The sequence below is a fragment of the Balaenoptera borealis genome (assembly GCF_965194805.1).
Source record: "Balaenoptera borealis genome assembly, chromosome: 9".
Lineage (NCBI taxonomy): Eukaryota > Metazoa > Chordata > Mammalia > Artiodactyla > Balaenopteridae > Balaenoptera > Balaenoptera borealis.
Window position 1 is genome coordinate 9,808,554 of NC_138873.1, and position 19,063 is coordinate 9,827,616.

A 19,063-nucleotide genomic window follows, 5' to 3' on the forward strand; every position below is an offset into this window, starting at 1 on the left:
CACAGCCCTCTTCGCCAGCACTCCCTGCCCTCTGGGTCCCATTCAGGGCTTTCCTTTTCCTCCTATCACTTACTCCACCTGGCAGAATGTATACACACTCACCTTCATACTGTCTGACTCTCTCACTAGAAAAAAATAAAAACCTCCAAGCAATGAGGAATTTTGTCCACTTGGTTCGAAGATGTAACCCATGGTGCCTGGAATTGGGTCCAGCACATAGTGGCCTTCAATAAATATCTGCTGAATGAACTGAAAACACAGGATACAAAGTAGACTCGGGATGATCCCATTTTTGTTTCAAACACACATTTATATTCATAACTGGAAGAATATGCCCTAAAGTATTACCTCATTTTCCATGGTGAAAGGTGTGAGGGTGATTTTGTGCATAATGTGCTTTTTGATAGTTTCCAAACTTCTTAATCAAACGTGGCTTATTTTTGCAGTGGAAAAATATATGACTAAAAATAAGTGCATAAATATTCATTAAACTGAAAAAAGTGGGTATTGCCAAAATATTAAAATCTCTCTGTGCTTTTCAAAAATCAACTATCAATAAAAAAGATGCTTGACAATAATTCATGCTACAGGTTAGATCAAAACCTCAGAAGGCTAAAGCCCTTGATTTCTGCAGGTTGCCCCTCATCAGATGGGTGTGTTTTGAGGTATGGGGTATCATACATTCAAGAATACAAAACTCAAGTTACCTCTCATCTCAACTTGAGTCTATACACCATTTCTTACAGGAATGTGACTGGAGGAAGTTCTTCTGCCATCATTGTGGATTTCTACCTTAAACTGGACATTTATAGATTAAAGACAGAGACAGCTATACCCTGTTGTCACTATGTCACAGTGAAAAACAAAAAACAACCCCAAAGAGCCAGACACAGGCTCCCAGCAACCCCTCTGGAGATCCAGAGCCTCAGACTCACTGAAGTTTCCCTTTTCCTTTCCTTGGGTCGGGGGTGAGTCCAAGGGTAGCAGGAAGGGGAAGGGGATCTTTAGGATCCCCCTAAACACATTGCCCTAAACACTGGCAATGTTCTTGGAGTTGAACCCAAAGGCTAGATATCTCAGTTACAAGCACAGCTGGGGAATGGATTATTCAACCCAGAGACGTTTTCAACTAAATACAAATTAGTTTGATCATTATGTGTTTGAAAAAACCTTTATGGGATGAAGATGCCCTGTCCTGTTTTAGACTGCTCCATGAACATCAGTGAGCCTTCTCCTGTCCTGAGACCCTCGGGGCATCAGGCTCTTTGCTGGGATGCGGCCCAGGGACGCCTCGGGTGTGGTGCTGCTGGTACCACTCAGCGTATAATTGTTGTTTGTGCGGCCTGTTTCCTCCTCCCTCCTGCTGGCTGCTATTCCCCGTGCTCCAGCTCTCAGCAGCTCCCCCCCCCCCAGGGCTTCGGTCGCCCGCCCAAGTTTGGTAAAGCAGTGAACAAGGTTTTACACATTACTGAGGCCTCTGCCATGGAGTGTGCCCCAGCCCCAACCATCACGCTGGGCCAAGTCCTCTCCTGCCAGTGTCCAGAAGTTACTGTGCAAAAGTGGTCTTGGGTATTATGAAGAAGCACGAACTCAGAACATTTTGGCCTTTGTGTGAGTTTTGGAAAGTTTCTACAAAGAGAGAGAGCAAGTACGGCGGGTACTGTGGATACCCCATGTCGCTGAGCATCATTCATTCCTGCACTCCTTCGCTCCACACGCTTTTCTTGAGGACCGACTACACGCCGACACACTGGACCAAATGCTCGGGATGGACACAAGGTCAAGACAGGATTGTTGCCCTCAAGCTACTCACAGTCTAGAAGGAGAGACAGACCCCAAATCAGTAAACTACAAACAAAACAGCCAGTTAGGTGACAGAGGTAAAGAGAGTGTACTGAGGGAAGAGGGAAGGGGATCAGCTCAGCGGGCCTGGATGGAATCAGAAAAGGTTTTCTGGATGGGGTGTTGATGGCTAAGCAGGAGTTAGACCAACAAAGAGGACGGGCATCAGCAAGGACATGGAGCCCCAAAACCCTTCACTGTATTTACTGTTTCCGGACCTTCCATGCTTGACCGACAAGGGGGAAGATGGAGCCTTATCAGCCCTACCTGGACTGGACCCCACCGCAGGGGCAATTCAGCAGGAGGTTGTTTAGTCACTGCTGTATCCCCAGCCCCCAGACACTTCCTGCTGCAGGGGAGGCCCTCTGCAAACATTTGCTGAGTTGAATTTGATATAATCATCAGAGCAGACCTGAGAGACCTGGGTCCATGCTGTGGGTGGTGAACTGCAAGGTGATTTGGAGCAAAGGTGGTCGTGCAGTTGAAAAAATGAAAGAAAGCATATATGGAGATGAGCAGGCATTCATTTCCGTGCATTCGCCACTCCTGCCGAATGTTCCCTCCTGCTCTGCTAAAACTCTCCTCACCCAAGCATCACGGTTAACTTCCCCCCATCCCTGGAAGAGAAAGAGGGCACCTTCTTCCTTTTGCAAAGGAAGAAGAATTACTAAGTAAATTTTCCTTTATGATATTTCCCTAAGACTGCAGAGGAATTGAAGAGTGGTTTTTAACGTACCCATCATCACAAACCTCTTAGAAGCAGATAATAGAGGATAAATACAGGTTAGAAAGAGCCGATCACTTAGACAGAGATGCATGTGAGTTTGGACGGTTAAGCTATTTCACTCATAAGCTCATAAAACAATCCCTTTTTCAATAGTAGACAAACAATACTTTGAAAAATAGTACATGATACTTATATAAAATGGAAATACGGTACTTTTGACTAGAGAAGAAAAATGCTACGTATGCAATTAAGAAAAAAAAGTTTTTCCCTAAAGGAGAGAAATGAACACAAAGGAAGGTGAACAGATTAACAAGCCCATGAACATTCTGACACCAAGTTGGAGGCCAGTGGGTCGAGACAGCTTCAGGAGCACGTATTTGGTAGGAAAGTGAACAACATGAAATTCACTAGGAGTTGTGGGCTACTGGGTTGCTGCTGGGGGCTGCAGATTTATTCTTACCCTTGTCTAAAGGGGCAGATGACTCACTAACAGATGATTCCTGATTCCCCACCAAAATGCTGCCCATGGAATGGAATATTCTCCTTTGTAAAGAAAGTGCCTTTGCACTAAAAAATGCATTTCTCTTGCCCGATGGTGGGGAGGACTCCTACCATGTAATTATCCAGCCCATTAGAAGGCAAGGCCAGAACAGACACAGACACAGAGGGAAGGTCCGCCCTTGCTAGACACACAGATGTGGTCACATGGTTTCTAAACAGGCAGCTGGGCAGGGAGACTGCAGGAAAAGGATGGAAATTTCCCATTTTTGATCAAGTACCTGTAATTTCAAATAGTTTCACATATCATATTTCATGTATTCTCTGCAAAAAGTCTATGACCTTGGTATTTTTGAGACCATTTTACAGATGAGGAAACTAAGCCCTTAAGAGGCTCACTAAGTTGACTGAGGCCACCCAGCTAGTAAATTTCAGGACCGTGTGGCTGTCTTCTAATCCCACACGCCAGGGCACATAATCTCAATTATACCCCAGCGAGGTCTGCATTTCTGATTTGCACCCTCTACGTTTTCTTGGTAGAATACAGGTTTAAAAAGATTCTACCCTTTTATAATGATCTCAGTTACCCTCATTATATGCAATTAAGATGCCTAGAAAACCTGAAACTTGATTTAGCTTGAAGGTGCCTCGCCCAGTTTGGGGTGAATGAAGGCTCTGGAGTCATGGGTGATGGCACCCCTCAATGATGGATTGCCAGCAGATGGACAAGAAAGGAAACGATTCGTTGTCCTGCCAGAAAGACAGCTAAGCACAGGATCCTGACTGCTGTGGGGCGGGAGCCCGTCCAAGGAACGGGGTGGGGCAGCTGCGAGGGGTGGAGAGCCATGGCCACTAATGTGCGGGACACAAGGGAAGGGGCACAGGACATCTTTTGGTTTCTCCACCTCCAGGGACACGCAGGATCTTACACCGTTCAGGATGCTCCCTGAGCGTCAGTGAAACTAATGAGGGAGTAACACCTTAGCACTCCAAGGTGAAAAACGTTTCTTTTGGGCTCTGCTTCCCAATTCCAGTTGCTAAATAACCAGCTCCATAGTTTCTACGTAGAACAGAGCTTGTATTCCCAGAGTCCCCATTAACCAAGCTCTGACGCTGAATGCTGAAGACTGCTCCTGTTATTTCAACATACCCTTATGCCACACAAAGGGAGTACTGGTTAGTTTTGCTTCAATATTGCGGGGTGGGGGTTGGGGGGCGGGGGCATGGATTCGGATGGATATAACGCCAAAGCTAAGTTTTCATTTATGGAAAAAGAGAAGCTTCCTAAAACCGCCAAGTTATGCTCAAGAAGTAACTTGCTTCCTGTGAGAAGAGGGTGGGGTGCAGAAAGTCCAAAGCCCCCCACTTCCAAGAAGCCAGTGTGGAACTGAACATACTGTGATATGCATTCCTATCAAGCAGATGAGATGAAGAACCTCAGAAAAATATAGGCGGCAGGTGCCAGGTAACACCTGGAAGTCTGAGTATTTTTACTGGATACTACTAAGTACAATGATACACTTTTTATGAAACTCTTTGAACTCATTGGAAAAAAACAAAAAACAAAACCAGAAAAATACCATGTTGCTGTTGGCCAGTTGGTGCCTTAGCCACCCCGCTCACCGAATTGCGCTTTTCCAACAATATTCTTCTGTGGTTAAACTTTCATGTTGTCTCTTGTTTTCTTTTAAGCCGCACACTTCTGAGATAAAAATCTATTCAGTTCAGCTTAAAATAGAACAGGTTCCTGAGGACTGCCCAGTAGCAAACATGACTATTAGTTATTTTTTAAAAAGAGGAGGTCAAAAGGCAGAATAACGTTCATGAGTTCTGCAGAAAATCGTGGAAACAACCTTAAGGGATCTAGTGGAGCCACATCTGGGAAAACCATATTTTATGAGAGATTCCCCAGCAGGGATTCAGGCAAAGGAAATCATGCCTGGCTCTTCTGATGGAATTTTTGGAAGATGTTACTATCATGAAAGGTACAATAAATTAAATGACGGTGGTTGCATTCCTTGAATTTTGCCCAGCAGATGGCAAAGCTGGAGAATCAACCGGGAAGCCGGACAGTGATACGGTGGAGAGAGGGGAAAAGACCAGAAGGCATCATCTCCCACGGGACTAACTCCTCGTTCATCCGGGGCTTGTGCCACACATCGTCCAGCTGGTTTAAACAGTCAGTAGAATTAGCAGAGCCCCAAAGAGCTGTCAAGTTCTGAGGATGGTCTTTTAGATTTCCAGAGACACCCGCCTGAGAGGGCTGTCACTTGGCTGCCAGAAAGCCATCACTTCATGCCTTAAGCCCCTGTGAGACTTAATGATGTCAGATAGCAGAGCCCATCAAGCAAAGCCCCGGAAAACAGGGATCTAAACGCTCCAGGTGTGCCTACGTGCTCAGGGGCAAAATCTCCTGGCTGTAATGCTTATTCTGGCTAGTTTCTTGAAGACTTTTTCAACCAGAAGTTTCCGTCAGTTTGGCTTTTGCCTCCTCTCCTTCCCTGAGTGGAATGTGTGTAGCTGCACACGTGGAAGGATTTTAACGTTGTCTAAATACAACAGCAGGCTTTGCAAAGACACTTTTTTTTGAAGAGAAGCGTTCTTGAACAGGATGTCTGGGTTGCAACTAGGAAAACAGGGAAACTGAGCAAAGGAATATCAACGGTGGCTGTTCCACAAACGAGCTGAGAGCTCAGCCCCTCCTTCAGAGGAAGCAGGAGGAGCCGCTGGTCTGGGAAGAGGTGGGGCCGCCCAGGCAGCAGCCCTGACGACGGCGACCGGCTCCCAGCCGAGGCTTCAGCTCCCAGCAACGGCAGAAGAGGCCGAGCCTTACTCAGGCCACGTCTTCACCCGGAGCTTAGGGGCTTCCCAGTCTGCAGGGAGAAGAGGCGTGGATTCTCCAAGGGGTTTGTGACCCCCAAAGCTCCCGTTACGGAGGGAGGTACACTTGCACCCATCTGCCTGTACAGGAGAGCTGAAGATGCCGTCCAGGCGCCTCGGGGTCCCCAGCCTCCGCTCGCTGCCCTAGCCCCTCCCGCACGCGCCGGGGGCCTCTCCATGTCCAGCAGATGAAGCTAACGTCTGCCAGGTCAGAGGCCTCCAGCAGTTGTCGAATAACTTGGCCGTGAGCTCTGCCTGTAGGTCTTAGGAGTGGAACCAGCCTCCCCAGCGAAGCCTTGGTGCACACTCATGGGTCCAGCCAAAGGTGGGTTCGCACAATCCTAAAGTAAGGGCAGGAGTGAAGCCCCTTCCTCATCCATAAGCCTGAGGATGGGCAAGACGCCGAAACGCTGAAACGACTTTTGTGTGAAGAAGAAAAAGAGCCCAAGGCAAACCTGAGAATGTGAAGAAGGTTCTGGAAGAAACTGAGGAGAGCGCCATCCCATCCCCAGCCTTGCCTGGAGTCTGAGAACTTCACCTTGGTGAGACCGGGTAGACTGACAGTTAAGACAAGACCCTGATCCACTTCCACACCAGAATGAGGGGGTGGGTCCAGAGGGCCACCAGGAAAAGTTCCACAGTGTTGTGGGAAGGCCTTGGGCCTGGAATCAGACTGACTGGCTTCTGATCTTCAATCTGGCAGTAATTCTGTCAACTTGACAAAGTAACTTATTCTCCTGAGTCTTAGTTTCCTCACGGGGTTAAACTGGAATAATGTAAATTATAGGTGATGACAGCCCCACTGCAGTTTTGGTTTGAGAGCTGATGAGTTACTGTGTGGAAGACATTTAGCAGAGCCTCTGGGTTTCTATTAGATCCTCCCTAAATATTATCCCCTTCCTCCTGTGAGAGCTAGTCTTGCACTTGTGTGGATTTCTGGTAATTTTCCACACTTCCCTGCTGTTCCTCATTTTGGTTTAGTCCAGCTGGCTTCCCAGCAGTTTACAGTAAAAGCCTCTGAGAGCTGTATATTTGCTTCAGAGGCCAGTGAGGCTGGGAAGAAGTTGGGCTTCCAAGCTCAGAGAGGAATTCAAGCAGAAAAGCGACTGGTAGCCACTGGAAGAGGGTGTGAGTGGGCCAATTCCCGAGAAGTCTGTGAGAGAGAGAAGTGTATGGGGAAAGGGGGAGCAGCTTGAAACCAGTCACCTGCCCTGTGGGTTTAGCGGGCAGGAAACTCCATTCCCCACAGCCACTAAACAGCGGTGGGACTAAAAGGGGCAATATTTTCATGCCTTCTGATGCCCAGAATCGTTATAATTGAAACTCCATGGAAAAAAGTCCTTACACAGCTTGGTAGGTAGCCTCTTGGATGGCTCCAGTGATCCCTGCCTCCTGGTATTCACACTCCCGTTGAGTGGGGGTGGCCCTAGAGACTTCTAGAAAATAACAAATGTGATGGGGCATCACTTCCAAGATGAGGTTACAAGATTGCAACTCCCCCTTGCTCACTGTCTCTTGCTGCTCTCTCTGAGGGAGGCCTGATATCATGCTGTGAGCCGTCCCATAGTGAGGCTCATGGGGCTAAGCTCATGAGGGTGGCCACTGGCCAACAGGCACATGAGTGAGCCTAGAAGCAGACACTCCCCCAGGCAAGCATTAAGATGACAGCAGTCCCAGCCCCATCATGATTTAACCCTGTGGGAACCCTGAGCCAGAGGACACAGCTAAGCTGCTCTGGATTTCTGACCCAGAAACTGTACGTAATAAATGTTTGTTGTTTTAAGCTACTAAATTCTGGGGTAATTTGTTATGCAGCAATAGCTCACTAACACACATGGCTCTATCAGGCACAAACTAGATTTGGAAATGACATATGCCAAATAAAATGAAATATTCTTCTTTTTACAGTGAGAGAGCAGAATCAGTGAATGAAATAAATCCTCAACATCCTTTCTACCTGTGATTTCCTCTGACTAGCCAGATGGTATACAGGAATTCTTTCGGCTGTAAGGAAAACTTATAAATTATTCATTTGGGTTCTGTCATTAATTAACTGAAGTTTCAGTTACCTCTCCATGGTCTAATGGCTGTGCTCAAGGAGATACGAGAATTTTACAGAAACAACGACCAAGAAAATTTGACTTCTTAATATGTAAAAAAAAAGATACATATGAGGAACTAATATGGAAAGAGAAAACACGCTTATGCACAACCATATGCCACAGAAAAGACCTTTAAGGAGCAAAAAACTGCTACCTATTGAAAGACTGCGAATAGAAGTGAAGTTAATAATAGAGTGAACACCAATAAACAATTCTGGCATTTCCTACAGATACTCTTAAATCTCTTTATTTACCCACAGTAGTTCTTTAATCCTGTGTTAGATACCACCAAACATCTAATTTCCTCCCCTCTTTTTATTTCCTAAGAAAATATTTCCATCTTTTATACCAACTAGTAAGAGAGAAACATTTACCAGTGAATCTTTGTTTTTTAATGAGTTAAAAGAATAGTCTTTTTGGAATCAGGCAATGCCAACTTTTATGCCCTGGTGGTTTGAGATTATTGTGAGTGGCATAAAAGAAAAGAAGAAGAAAAAAAAAAAAAGTCAAGAGCCTTTGTGGTGGGGCTTGCCCGGCAGCTGACTAGACAAGTCTAATACCCCTCCACCTAGCCTCCCACCAGAACCCTCATGATGACACAGAAAGGACAAAATGCCAATAGCAACGAAGGCTGAAGATAAGAGCACACCACAGGCCAAAGTCCAGGGGGTTTCCATTAATGCCCTGTTGATGGCGAAGGGGGGCTGAGAAGGGCATTTTTGAATCACACATCTCAAAGTCCCTAAACCGTAAAGCAACAAAGCAGATGCCTGCCAAAGGGCAGGAAAGGACCTTAACTCAGAAGGAGAAATTAAAATGGCCATCAACCTCCCTAGCAATCAAAGAAAGGGAAATTAAAAATACCATCTGTAGATTTACAATGACAAATGCCCCTAAGGCTTCAGGGTGGGGCATGGGGGTGGTGTCCTCCCTCCTGCGTGGCAGTGTGGTCGGCCATGCAGGCTTTTTAGAAAACAGTATGGAAATCAGTGCCCACAGCCTGACAGCTTAAGGCCTCTTCTTTTTTAAACCTTTTCTGTGTGGCAAGAAGGAAGTGGGTGGGAGGATGGTGGAGGGAAAGAAAGAGAAGAAAAATATATTACAGTGAGTAGACTTCTAAAAAACCATTTAAAAATTACTTTTAAATTACTTTTTAAATAGTAAAAAAATTATTTTTAAAATGGTTTTGGTAGCCTTGTGAGAGCAGAAAAGAAATAGTTTCCTCAAAATGCATACCATCAAAAATTAGACTACTGAATTTCCTTTTCTAAGCCGATATTTCCTATGTTCGTTGTTTCTCTAAGATCACAGAAGCAGAAGAAAACAACACAACAGGGCCCCAAACAAGATCACACCCCTCACACGTAATGAAAGAGCTGATGTGAAAACCAGTGACACGGTGTCAAATCTATTCCTGTTTGTGAACGATTTACCAGTTTCTCACTAACATCTGAATTTAATTTGAGATTAGGCATCAAGTCTAAACGCTAATTATCTGATGATAGAATTTCTTATTTTTAGTTGTTAAACCCATTTTATCTGTTTGGCTTTTGACAAAATATTTGTTTTTTATAAAGGCAGGATCTAATATTTTTAATGAATAGGTCCAGGGACCTGAAACAAAGACTGCACTTAATTTTCACAACAATCCTATGAGTAGGTGTTGTGATCAATGACGAAACAGTCCCTAAGCAAACTGTCAAAGGTCATCTAGGTAGTAAGTGAAAAGGGCAAATCCAGGATCAACTCATATCACAGATGGGTATCTTTGTGCAGCCCAGCTTTGTGACTTCTTAAAAAAATACAATTTGTTAGATACTCTAGAATTTTCAGGTTAATTAGGCTAATGCAACCATCTCAAATGTTTCCCCTTTATGATGTGGCCTTAGAGTTTCTAAAGCGAAGCATTCCGTGCTATGGATTGGGAGCGCTGATCAGTCAGTCATCAATGGAGGAATGACAGCTCTCCCTGGCTCCCAGCAGGGGAGACCTGTGGCAGAGAAGCCAACGGCCCAGCCAGGGATTTCAGGTCAGCACCTTCCTTACCCTGTCGTTCCAGGAACCAGAGTAGGCTTTTCTCACACCTAAGACGCCTCCTGCTCTAAAGGTAAGGTTCAGAGTGGAAACCACAGGAGTCCCTTACCCAAGGCTTCTCTCCAGAATTTCCTGAGCCTATACTCTGGGATGGGCACGGCGCTGGATTACTATGACTTCAAACTTTGCTAAAATGCCTGACTCCAAACCGTGAAGCAAAACGAAAAAGATGTGACTCACTGTGTGGGATCTTGACTCTACCTACCTGGGTGTCCACTTCTTCATCTGTAAATGAAGTTGGACTGACTGCCACCCCACTGTGAGCCCTTGAATTTGAACATTCTATGGCTTCAAATATACATCCGCATGTACATTTTGCCTTTCCCTTCTTCTCCAATTCACTTACATACTGGTAAACAGAGTGCAGGTACATTTTATGTGGATTTAAATTGATGTGAATTTGAAAGGTGTATGATTATAAAGGTGTTACTAAAGCTTCATTTGATGTGCAAAAATCCAAATCCCTCTAAATTCAAAAAAATTATCAAGAACCGTTATCATTTCAAGGTTGGCAGGAAGTGAACTGTCAACTATGTTACACTACTGCCCCCTTTTAAGTACTCGTGTTATCCAGACCAGGACAGGGCTGGGATGGAACCCCGGAGACCCGACACCTCAATCAGACTCAACCTTTCAGATCCTAAGTGACCTTGTTCTGCAAATGCCCTTCCCTTCAACTCAGCTGAAATGTCACCCACTCCAAGAAGTCTTTCCTAAGCGACACTCCCAGCTCCTTAGTGCCCACCCTGGGCCATCAACATCCCCACTGCACTGTAGCTGCTGATTTTCTCATTTCCCTTTCTCATCAGGACTCTGTGAGTTCCCTGGGGGCAGGGACCAGTTGGTTAGTTTTTCATCCCCAGGACCTAGCAAAGCGACATGTTCAAGTGGGCACCCTGTAGACGTCTGTCTGATCGATCAAACAGCTGAATCCTTTCCTTTTACAGAGAAAGATCTGAGAGAAGGGCCTTCCCCGGACCACATGGCTCCCAGGGACCAGAGCTGAGACCAGAACCCATGTGTCCTGGCTCCGAGGCCTTCACCTGCTGGACACCTGGGACACGGATGGTTCTGAACCTTCACTCGATCAGTTTAAGTCGCTTCCAGAATCGATGTAAAGGCAATTAATGTCTCTAGAACAACCAAGACAGTGCCCTTGAGAAAATTCTCTCTTCCCCACGAGCTCATCCCTCTGGACAAGCAGATAAAAGCTGCTCAGCACATACTTACTGAGCATCTTAAGATAAGGACTCAAATAAGCAAAGTCTCACTTTTTTCCTTGCAATGTCCTACTTGCCTTGGTGTTTATTAAAATCAGATATTGTTTCCTACGATTGTTTCAAGGCAAAATTTGTCTCTTTGCTTCTAGCTTGAAGTAAAGACATTATCACAGTTTTAATATCAGGAATGGAAAAATACAATATAGAAAATAGGACTGAAACTTAGTTGCTACTTTCCCACACTGCAGGGAAAACAACAACCAATCCGCCTCCACCCATGTGTCTGAGACGTTGCTAGCTCCTGTCGCCTAGCAGAGCAGGTTCGTGGTGAGTCAGCCAACAGAACACTGGCTAACACAGGGGAGATGCTGGGTGCTGGAGGCCTCAACAGGGAACACCAGGAGTGATGCTCAGGTAGGTCCCCATCACCTGAACAGACCTGCTCACACCGGCTGCTGTGCGCCTTGCAGCCCTCCTCCTGCTCTGTGTCCCCCCGGGAAGGGGAGGGCCCCAAACCATAGTGTAAACACTGTGCTGATCTCAGAGCACTGTGATGAATTCACGGTGGAAATCATCACTGAGACCAGGAGGTGGGGGGCAGGCGGGGGGGCGGTCCACAAACGCAAGGGCTCTCTGCTCAAATCCAGGTTCCAGGAGATGCATTTTGAGATGGAGTCTAAAAACCAAAGCAGCCACGTTGGAAAAGACTGAGAACAGGCAAAGGTTTCGGGACTGGAATGGTCTGGGGTCAGGGCTGTGTCAGCTGTGGGCCAGGGGCTCTGATGTGACTTACACACAGAAGCAACTGGCGGGTATTTCATCCCCTTTATGTCTTCTGTGAATTGTAACTCATTCCTCATCACAGCTTTCCAGGCCTCTACTCTACAAGCACCGAGCCGGGCACCACCTTGGTTTAGGTTGGTTGTGACATGCCCCCCACCACCCCCAGCTGCCCGAAGAGCTGGATGGCCACACACAGGGCCCATAAGTGACCACCGTTAGGTACCACTTGCTTGAATCCCAAACGTAACTACTAGTGGCAAACCCATCAACTTGGCTCAAGGAAGATCCAGCAGGAGCCAGTTCTTCACACTGAAGCAGGACAAGACTCGGGGCTGCAGTGAGATAAAAAGGGAAAGAAAAGCAAGGGCAGGTGGGTGGTCTTTGTTCTAGCAGGCCTCCCAGGCAGGCAAGGGAAGCTCAAACTCCAGGAAAATAAACAAAGCTGCAAGTGGCCTGCTGTGTGTACAGAAGCCAACAAGGTCACTGACCCCTGCCTCCCCCCAGCCTCCTGCAGAGGGTGGGTCCACATCCATGAGTGCTAGGGCGTGTGCGCGTGCACACACACGTGCACACGCACAGACACCTTTTCAAGCTGTCCACAGGTGATGACTTTTCCTACTGATCCGTTTGTTGTCAGTTGCCAGCTCAAGCTGTGGCCAGCATGGGGGCTTTGATGACGAACACAGGCATTGCCTACAGCAGCACTTTAAAAAAAAATCTATCCTCTCTAGGTGATGACATTATCTTCTTGAAAAATAAAAAAGGAAAAGCAAATGCCAGCACTGTTTCTGAAATGCAATAAGTGCTGAGACGGTACGCGGCTCTGTGGATGAAGGGTGCAGTGTGAAGTAGGGCAGGTACCTCCCAAGGGACCCTTCGTTCAGGGCTGAGCCTGGCTGATTTCCTCAGGCTCAGAGGTCACTGCTTTGGGTGTAGGTGACAGAGTTTCAAGACGCACTGTATGGGTGACTGCTTGGGGGGTACTTTAGGGGAGATGGCTCTTTGGGGTACAACCCTCCCCCATCACACTTGCCTAGAAAGCAGCCAGTCCCACTAGGAAAAACAGTTCCCCGCTTTTGGGGAACTGTTCTCGGCTCATGATTTCCTGAGGAAGGCTCAGTGACATAATGATTGAGGCAACAAAGGTGACAAGGAGCCCTGGCCTGCGCCCCATGTTCACTTCAGTGCCACTGCCAGATGCCCAGGGACGCCTGCTTCCTGGGTGCAAATAACCCCTTTGCCCTCCACTCGGGACTCTCAGTACTCACTCTCACGACATTGCTGCAGCTTTCAGAAAGGAAAAATAAAAGAGAACCTGCCGTCTCCTTTCCTCCCCAGACACCACCATGTTGTAGTGTCCGTGTACGGCAGATGGGATGGGTGCGTGGGGACAGGTTTCTTCTGGAAGACGACAGTTGCACCTGCAGTGGTTTGGATATTTATTAACTCGACGCATCTCACTGTGTCTGGTGACTCACACACTCCCAGGAAGGCCCACAGAGCCTCCGCATCTGCTAGCCTTTCCATTCTCTTCCTTTGTTGCACCTCAAACCTGATCTTCTTTCTCCTTGATTCGGCCTTCCTTGAACAATTCCTCTAGCGTGGTGGGATGTGGCAATAGTAGAACAGAAATTAGCAGCCTTAATTTTCATTTTTCATTGCAGCCCAATATTTTAGGTCCCATTCCCTCATCAAAACATTCATTCAACTAATAATTATAGATTACTTAGTACAGGGGTCCCCAACCCCCGGGCCGCGGACCGCTACTGGTCCACAGCCTGTTAAGAACTGGGCCACACAGCAGGAGGGGAGCAGCGAGTGGACAAGCGAGCGAAGCTTCATCGGCCGCTCCCCATCACTCGCATTACCACCTGAACCATACCCGCCCCCCCCCAGAAAAACTGTCTTCCACGAAACTGGTCCCCGGTGCCAAACAGTCTGGGGACCGCTGACTTAGTACACGGATTAACAGTCTGGCAGGAGAAGATCGGCCAGGTGCACAAATGGCACCTTGGTATGGCAATAAGAGCACTGAGAAAGGGCACTTGAGGTCTTGTAGCCTGTCCCCGGGGGGGACAGGAATATACTCCCAGAACTCTGAGACAAAATTACTTTAAGAGCAAACTTAGATTGATTCAAAATATAGTTGCTTTTCCCCAACGACATATACAAGATGTTCACAGCAACACTATGAGCACATCAATAGTAGGATGTATTCATAAATTATTACTATAACGAATACTATACAGCAATGATATCAAGGTACTAATTCCAACAACGCAGACACATCTTACAAATATAATGTTGAGCGAAAAGAGTACACTGTGAGTTTCATTTATATAAAGCTCCAAAACAATCCAAATTAAACCTATGATTTATTAGAGGGGAGGACAGCAGTTCCCCTTGAGAACGCAGTGGCTTAGGGGGACATGAAGGGGACTCGTGGGGTGCCGACAGTGTTCTCTTTCTTGCTCTGACTGCTGGTTCTATGACGCCAATAACTTTTACTGAGCTGTACTCATAATTTGTACACTTTTCTATATGTATATTATATATCAATAAAATGTTTACTTAATATACGTACACATATACTCGTGTTTGCAGTCAGTGCCTATAGTAGGCAGCTTTGGAAGTAACACGAGAGACTGAAAATGTGCCGCTACGGAAGCCTGGGATGCTCTCCGTTCAACGTGTGTGATCTGGCACAAGCTCAGAAAAGAAGGCCCAACTGTGATTGTAATCATGCCAGCGAGAGTGCAATCAGTTACCCTGGCTCTGCTCAAAAAACAGTGAAAAAAGACAGTCAGCTCCAGCTCACCCTGGATGAAGATGGCAAATAAACTCATGTGGATTTGTGTCAAAAAAAAAAAAAAAAAAAAAAGTCACTGACCCACACTCCTGAAATCAAATGGAAGCCCAAGGAAGTAAAAAGCAATTTAATGTAATCAACTTGTTTGCTTCGAGAAATGTGAACATTCTCCTTGTTAGCTTATTAAAATTAAGAGCAGGGAAAAGAACAGTCTATTAACTACACGTAATAAATGACACAAAATATGCTTCAGTTTTATTTTAGAGCTGAAGGGAATGAGGGTGACAGAGACAGATAGGAAAAGATACACATAGAGATGCACTTGAAATAAGCAAAGGACCACAGAGACAGGTGAGGAAGTAGTGACACAGTGATTCACTGAATGCTTGTGAAGGGCACGGGCTTTTACACTGATCACCTTAGATCACCTTATTAATGTGTCCCATAACCCAGGGGCAGAGATCGAATCCCCTTTGTACAGATTAGGACAATGAGGTCTGGGAAGGTTAAAAGATCTACTCAAGACCACATTGTTGGTAAGTGGAAGGGCTGTGATCCACCCCAGGCAGCTCAGCTCCAAGGCCATTGCTCTGCACCGTGTCTGGACCACTTGTTTGTTTTGAATATTGCTGTACAAGGCATTATGTATGTATGTGTATGAGTGTGCATGATAATTTAAAAAAATCATACATATATTTTGTTTTGTCTTGAAAGGTTAATATATTCACATAGCACAACAATCAAAGCAGTATAACAAGAAAAAAAAAAAAAAACAGTGAAAAGGATTTGGAGACGAAGTTTGCAGTGTTCGTCCCTCACTGACCATCAGGAAGGCAGGAATATTCTGGTCAGTAGAGATATGCTCAATGGAGGGGGTCACCAGGTCTCGCCATTCTCGGACGACGTGTCACATAAGGTCATCTCTCCCTTCGCTCTCATTGCCCACTTGCCAACCGCCTTCCAACAACACATTCAATATCCCCAGCTTGGCACACACTGGAGAGATGAGAATATTCTGTCACTATAAAATGGCCGCACTAAATCGATGGGCATCCTTTTGATACCACAGACACCCGAGAGGCTCCTGATGCAAACACTTCTGAAAACAATGACAAAATGGAGCTCCCGGACCTGCTGGGTCAAGATCCAGACCTTGGACGATGGAGATGCCACCAAAGTGCGGCTCCCCTGAGCCCCCGCCCCAGACACTCCCATCCTATTGGAACTGGTTACTCAAGGCGTGTTTTCTGTGCTTGTATCATAGGTGGCCACTCCCCACTGCCCTGAAGGAACAGAGGCTGGTCAACCTTCCCAAGGTCAAGGTCAGCGAGACTTTAATAAACAGAGAAACCAAGTACTACGCTGGGAATCCGGGGCACCCTTTCCAGTCTGACTTCTCCTTGAGATCCGAATATTAAACAACAACAATCTCATCTGAAGATATTTTTTGCTGTACTGCCCCCGAAAGCAGAGCCCTCCGTCCCTGCCCCTCTACAGGAAGCCCAAAGCCATGGCAGCCACAGGGGGGCATCCGGGGTCTGCTCTTTGCACAGCTGACTGTGAGCACAGGTGAAAGTGACCAGGGGCGTGGAAAGAGGAGAGTTACCCCCTGACAGCCTTCTGACCACGGAGATGGAAATCCCCACAGAGGAGACGGCAGGCGGGACCCCCCTGCACAGGGGCAGCGACACCATCCTGGGCCCCGAGAGGGCAGGGCAGCCGCAGTCAGTGCCGGCCTAACAGCCATGAGCTTGCTTGTTTGCTTATTTCCAAAGGAACTGGACAGCCCAGAACCCATTCATACCCGCTTGCCTTCAGTATGTCACATCCCAGCTGTCTTTTAACCTCTGAATCTACATTTCTCACACTTGCGCATGAAAACTCAACTCATTTTGTTCCTATAGACAGAGCCAATTCTGGCGAGGCAGGTTCATTCAGGAAGACGAAAATGATCACTCACTGATGTGAGTGATCAGCCACTGTCGGAGAAAGGGCGACAGCTGTGATGTCAAGTGTCACAGTGGGAAGAGTATGGGGGTCTGAGACCTCCGACACGAGTGAGACCTTGCCCAGGCCACTCTTCTCTGAGCCACGACTGCTCATCCATAAAATGAGGGGCTGGAAGTCCATGCCTCTAAGTTCTCTTCCAGATGCATGATGGATGGTAGGGTGCCTCATCTTCAGGTTATAAAAGACCTGGATTCTGAGCTCTGATTCCATCACTAGCTGTGTGACTCAGGCAAGTTACCTAAACTCTCTGAACCTCAGTTTCTTAATTTGTGAAACAAAAGCAATAATAATCATATATAATGATAACAGTATATAATATACAAATACTATAATGCTACAATAGTAATAATGAAGATTGGATGAAGTAAATATGTATGACATTTAGTGAGGTGCCCCGTACAGTGTAAATAATAAACAGCAAAAGGCAAAAAGGGCCGTGAGTCTGTGTTTCCATTGACAGACTCTCAAATGGGACACAGATGGTAACTGGAAGCAATAACAGCTAAAGTAATGGTGTGAATGTTCAGAAATGGCTGAATTACCATCAGATCTGACCCCGACTCTTTAAATGACTGACGCTGGCTTTACTGGCAGCTGTGAAACATCTTTTCTATAGGCAATTCCTGAGATTTTAGTGCACGTTTATGGAAGCTAATGACACCAAGAGAAGGAAAATTGTGCTGAACAGTCAATGTGTTTTCATCTTACAGAGAACGGTAAGCTATTAAGAGCAATCTGTGCTTAACAGCAAGATGTAACAAACAAGCTGGGCCATCTCTCCTGGGGTCCTCGGCTGAAGAATCTCCTTAAGAATAACAGCATCAACTATGCCTTATTTAGAAGTGGATACATTATTTAATGACGTACTGTATAAGCTTTATTTCGGAACACTGATATGACAGTTATACACATGCCTTGGTCAATGTGCCGAATACTAGGATTTTGTTTCTTTTCTGGGTTCTTTTGAACTTTTTGTCATTGACAATGAAAAACTAATTGTATACAAAGGCAGAAACACAGGCATTTCCTGAGGTTAGGAGAAATATTTAACTGTAATATGTAAAATATGTAACTCCTCAATAATGATGATAAGGATGCTTTAAGAATATTTAGTGTAGTTGAATCCTATGTTCTGATGAGCACAGAAATTAGAAAATACAGATGCTGAAAGACAGATATATTTTGATCTGTTCCAACAAGTTCACCCACTTCAAAATAAGCAATTTATTTATTGCTCTCTTTCCCAAAAGCAGCCCATGGTGTGTGTCTGAATGTGTTTTGAACCACAGACTGTGTTCTACATGGTGCAGAAATGTCACGCCAAGGTGAATTGTAAAAATCTTGAGGAAACGGCCAAATCCAGAACAGAGCTGCCGATACTCCACAGGGATATGCAGCCACGAGCTAAGGAGGGGCTCTCTGGTGGGCAAGTCAGTGTGGCAGGGAGCCCGCTGGTGGCTGGGTGGCCAGGGGCATGGACCCTGCATCAGGGTAACTGTGTTAAAGTCCTGGCTCCACGCTTACTTGCTACGTGACTTCAAGTTACCTAACTTCCATCTGCTTGAGTTTCCTCAACTCTAAAATGAAGATAATAATCGGACCTATGCAGGAGGGAACTGTGTATTACTCAATACGAATAATGTACTTAAGGTAGCGCTGGTCACTGTCTTCCTCAATGTAGGTTATTATTACCTTTGAAACATCCTAGTTCATTGTCTCCCTACCTAGAGCATGTTGTCTGTGTATCTGTGTCTAATAAATCAAGACCACTAACAGGTACAACCGACACCTTCTCTACCAATTTTCATGAATATGATCAACCACATAGGCATTATTAAAATAGCATTTGTTTCTGACATTGTTCTAGGTGCTGCACTAAACACACATACGTGGGTCCTTTAGAAATTCACAACACATAAAGAAATAAGGGCACTCAACATATGCACTAAACAAACATGGAAACTAAATCTGCAGGACATTTACAATATTTGCAAGTGGATGTATTATTATATACAATTTTTCTTCTCCTCTACTCTTTAACCACTTATTCCACTCCACTCCAAGCAGAATGATTAGCTATGTTTTCTAGAAAATGACA

General features: G+C 45.8%; 1 protein-coding gene and 1 long non-coding RNA gene across 6 annotated transcripts in view; one reads left to right on the plus strand and one right to left on the minus strand.

Moving 5' to 3' along the window:
* ZDHHC14 (zDHHC palmitoyltransferase 14) overlaps positions 1-19,063 on the minus strand; it is a gene marked incomplete at its 5' end in the record, with an annotated part of 272,487 nt that overhangs the window by 118,130 nt on the left and 135,294 nt on the right. The window lies entirely within an intron of this gene.
* On the plus strand, positions 1,034-16,918 carry LOC309634516. 2 transcript variants are annotated; one of them, XR_014248167.1, is made up of 4 exons: positions 1,034-6,489; positions 7,856-10,156; positions 11,091-11,777; positions 16,220-16,918. It is a non-coding gene; the product is annotated as an uncharacterized lncRNA (long non-coding RNA). The 2 variants fall into 2 exon arrangements; XR_014248168.1 differs by having other exon boundaries at positions 7,856-7,953.